The sequence below is a fragment of the Cornus florida genome, unplaced genomic scaffold, assembly GCF_030987335.1.
Source record: "Cornus florida cultivar Cherokee Brave unplaced genomic scaffold, ASM3098733v1 CherokeeBrave_3.0.0_Hap2_Chr06, whole genome shotgun sequence".
NCBI lineage: Eukaryota > Viridiplantae > Streptophyta > Magnoliopsida > Cornales > Cornaceae > Cornus > Cornus florida.
In genome coordinates, this window is record NW_026775576.1 from 64,993,823 (window position 1) to 64,998,759 (window position 4,937).

Genomic DNA, 4,937 nt, shown 5'->3' on the forward strand with positions numbered 1-4,937 from the left:
CCATTCAAATACTTCCCAACTATCATGGACTTCCAAGGGAAGAACCTTATAAGTATTTGGATGAGTTTCCTGAAGTGTGTTCCACCGTGAAATACACGGACATGCCAAAAGAAGTGTTAAGACTCAAACTTTTTCCTTTTACCCTTAAGGACAAGGCAAAATATTGGTTCAACAATCTTAGGCCCTTTTTGATAACTTCTTGGGCAGAAATGCAACAAGAGTTCTTGAAGAAGTACTACCCGGTTTTGAAGACCAATGCCATGAGAACTTCCATTCGTGAATTTTCTCAAGGGAATGGGGAAATGTTTCATGAGGCATGGGAAAGGTTTAATGACTTGCTTAGGAAGTGCCCACATCATGACATATCAAAGTGGCAACTAGTTCAACATTTGTTTGAAAGTTTACCGGATAGTCACAAGGGTATGGTTGATGCATCTATGGGTGGTTCTTATCTTGATAAGCATGAGGATGATGTGTGGCAATTTTATGAAAGTATGAGTGAGAATTCAATGCATAGATCTTTATCCTCTAAAAATGGTAGAAATCTAGGTGGACGGAAGAACGTCGGCTTATGTCAAGTTGACAATTCCAAAGATATAGCCGCCGAGATGAAATCTTTATCTCAAAGGTTTGATCAATTTTTTATTAACCAAACTTCAGCGAATCAAATGTCTTCCTCCCCTAACCATTCTCATCGTGCATCTAATGAATTTTGCATGACTTATTCAATTGTTTTACATTCTACTTCCAATTATCTACATGGACATGTGCCTAGTGAAAATCATGAGCAAGTCAATGCTACATTTGTCAACCAAGGGAATAATCCCTATGGTACTCATTATAATTCAAGTTGGAGGAACCATCCAAACTTCTCTTGGAAAAGCCAAGAGGAAGGCTCAAACCCTCTCCAAGGTGGTTTTCAAAACAAGTATGTTCCACCACCGATGCAAAACCAAGGTTCCCAAGGTTGTAGATCTTCTTTTCAATTATCACATGAAAATCAATTCTCTAATTCTCATTTTCCTAACCAATCATCGTATTCTCAAGGAAATTCTAGGAGTCCCGTTTTTGAGGAGAAAGTGTTGACTGCTCTAGGCACTCTAGAGGCGAATACTCAATTGCTTCATTCCCATTTCCAATTCATTGCTAAGCTAGAAATCCAAGTTGGGCAAATAGATAGTACTTTGAATGCTAGAGAGAAGGGGAAAATGCCTTTGAATGCCCCACCAAAGCAACAATGTGTTGTGGAAACTCATTCTTCATCGGAAGGTCACACAATCAAATATGTCAATGCAGTGACAACTTTGAGTAGTGGGAGAATTGTGGACAACCAAGTGAGTATGCCCAATGAAGAGAGTGAACCAGTGCAACCAAAAGTTGACACCCATCCCGTTTCACATCCTATTCCTCATTCATCGCATGTGCATGACCCCTTTGTTTAAAACGTAATGAAAAATGATTTGAACAAAGTTTTGAAAGATGATTTGAAAAATTCTTATGTTGAAGATTCTTCAAAGAAAAAATTTGAAAAAGTTTTTGAGCCTAAAGCTCCATTTTCGGATGCCTTAAAAGGATCCATTTCTCTTGACAAACGAAAGACCAAGACTAATGAAATTATTGATGTGTTTAGGCAAGTGAAAATTAATCTTCTGCTTTTGGATGCAATCAAACAAATTCTGGCTTATGCCAAATTTTTGAAAGATCTTTGCACCCAAAAGAGGAAGAACAAAAGCTAAGCACTAAGGAAAGTAGTCTTGACCGAGTAAGTGAGCTCCATTTTGCAACATAACACTCTCCCAAACTTTAAGGACCCCAGTTCACTTATTACATCTTGCATTATTGGTGACCATGTCATCAATCGGGCTCTCTTAGACTTAGGAGCAAGTGTCAACATTCTTCCATATTTAGTGTACGTCAAATTGAGCTTAGGAGACTTGAAACCGACGTCGGTGGTTTTACAACTTGCCAATCGATCCATCAAAAAGCCCCGGGGTATCATTGAGGATGTTTTGATTAAAATTGATAAGTTCTTCTTTCCCACTGATTTCGTTGTCATAGACATGGAACCGGTTCCGAATCCCAAAAGCCAAATTCCAGTTTTCCTTGGCCGTCCCTTCTTGGCAACCGCAAATGCCAACATCAATTGTAGGACGGGAATAATGAAAATCTCATTTGGCCACATGAAGGTGAAGTTGAACATCTTTAATCTAACCCCGAATTCAATGGATAAACATGAAGAAGTGTGTGTTGTAGAAAAGTGTATTGACAATGAACTTGAAAAACATGAGTTTTTGCTTAAGAATGGAATTTCTAAAAGTTCACCTTCCAGTTTGATTTCCAAGAAAGTGGTTTTGAAACCAAGTGTTCCAAGGGCATGGAAGGCCAAGAGTTGCATAGACCAAGGACCATCAATGTCTTTTGAATCAAATCTAACAAGTTTTCTAAAGAACCATTTGTTGGGTGGGATTCAAAAATCCATTCACCCCATCAAGGAGGGGATGCATAACAAGATATTTGATCCGAGCTAAAAGAGCCCAACGTCTTGCTAGAGACATTAAAGACTAGCAACGCTTCATAGGGTTTACAACCTTATTCCCCCCTAATTTCTATTTTACCTTTCATTTCTTGTGTCGTCTAGATATATTCTGGGTTTATACACATGGCTAGGAATTGTGATGGAGAATGCATGCACTTTCATTCTGAAAATAGGCATTTTGCACTTGTTTGATCGATCTTAAAAGAGGTTCGATCAATCGAACATTCATCCCTGCATCCAATCATCTCTCAGTCCCATCGATCTAGAATTTCCTGCATATTTCAGCTCTCTGTGTATCGAGAGAACTTCAATTCAGATCGATCTTAGTGCTCCAAGATCGATCGAGATTTTCCTCAGATCGACCTTCATTCCATACTTAGAAATTTTTTTGAAACCCATGAAAATCACCTCTGTGTGTATCTAATGAACTTATTTGCAGGTTTTCACCTATTCAATCGATCGAAGTATCTTCCAGATCAATCTTGGAATAATCGATCTGTGTCCTTTTGTTGACTTTGACTTTGACTGCTCTTTTTGAATTTTGAATTTATAAAAATAATAATAATAATAATAAAACAAAAATATTTTCAATTTTTATTTTATTTTATTCTCAAAAATTTCAATATATATATATATATTTATATATAGTTTTTAGGAATTTTTCAAAATTACAAAAATAATTTTCCTTTATCTTTATTTTATTTTAAAAAATATTTTCAAAAAAATCCAAAAACATTTTTTTATTTTTTATTTTCAAAAATCCAAAAAATATTTTTTTAAAAAAAATCCACAAAAAATTTCAAAAATACTGTGTCGTTTTGAGCTTAGATCGATCTATGTTCTTAAAGATCGATCTATGTTCGATTGATTTGAGATTTTTCCAGATCGATCGAACATGTCGGAAACAATTTTTAAAAATAGAAGCCAAGGGTCATTTTGATCGATTTACACATTGATCTCAACCCTAGCTCCCTTTCACCGCTGCACACCTTCTTCCTAACCTTCGGCGAACCTCCGGCGAGCTTCCCAAACTTCAACACTTCATCTCTCGTCTCAGATCTCATCTCTCTCTCTCTCTCTCTCTCTCTCTCTCGATCCACTTCTTTCCCCGATTTGGTAAGTTTCAGTTGTATTTTTGGATTTCGAGCTTCAATCATATGTTTTAGATACTTTCCATGCTTAGATCTTAAGTTTCCATGATTGAATGTTTCCATTTTTGAAGTTGATGAAGCACATGCATATATATGTATATTTGTATATATTTTGATTTCGATTTGGATTTTGAGGGTCACGTGCCTATTCAAGTGACTATTTTTGTGTTGTTGAGGTATAGAGGGACCCACAAGCTTGCTTGGGTACCCCCCGTGTCATCCACGTCACAGATCTATGACTTTTCGAATTTCTCGCAGCAGTTCGATCGATCGAAGTTTTCTCTTATCGATTAGAGATAAATCAATTGAACTTAGTCCTGATCGATCTGAGAAAAATCGATCTCATATTTTCCTGATCAATCGAACTTCACAGATTTGCATATGCACACTTTACACACCATCCATAGTGTTCATGCTAGTTTTTTGATGCCCAATGCTTGTGTTTTCCACATTGGATGCATTCCATACTTACACTGTTTAGCATGTTTCACTTAGTCACTGTTTACTTGGTCGCGTCATCACTTGCATAGATTCATGTACTTTATTCTGAGTTGTCTATCTTACTTGACATACATGTTTCTATATATTGTGCTTCAATTCTCTATTATCTGTTATTAACTTATTTTGCAAGTGTTTCTTTTCTATTTTGTAGGCCATGGCACGGGTTAAGACAGTCGCCCGTCAACAATTTCTAAGGAGAGTACGACAGCGTGTAAAGGAGCCCGCAGAGCCTTCTCATGCCTAGGATCTAGAGCAAGTTGAGCAGGCTAAGCAACATGAGCAGTTACAGGAGTATGAGGAGCCAGCCCCGGCTCAGTCTGACCGCTCTGCCTTTACCGCTTCTGCATCTTCATCCCATTTTGATGAGGATGAGTATATAATTTCTCCTTCTACACCACCGGCACAGCTTGGCCAGGTCCAAGACCGACCTATTTAGAAGTTTAGACGCCTTTTGGTGTCCCATGAGTCCGTATTTGACATAGTTTTCTTCTTCCGGTCAATCTTGACCCGGGCAACTTTTGACGACATTGAGCGGTGCGACATTCTAACCATTCTGGCGCCAGTTACTTATCCTGTTTTCTCGTGGCTTGTTCGGATGTTCTACCAGAACCTCCGGCCGGCCCCGGGTAATCTGTCAGAGCTGCGGACTACCATCGATTACCACCCTATCATCATCACAGTCGACACTTTGGCCATATTTTCTCGGTGCCCACATGTCTACCCTCCAGGTCTTGATTATCCTATTCTGA

General features: G+C 38.2%; 1 pseudogene; it reads right to left on the reverse strand.

The window, feature by feature from the left end:
- Nucleotides 1-266: 266 nt before the first annotated feature.
- On the reverse strand, nucleotides 267-364 carry LOC132315474 (small nucleolar RNA R71; annotated as a pseudogene).
- Between the last annotated feature and the right edge of the window lie 4,573 nt (nucleotides 365-4,937).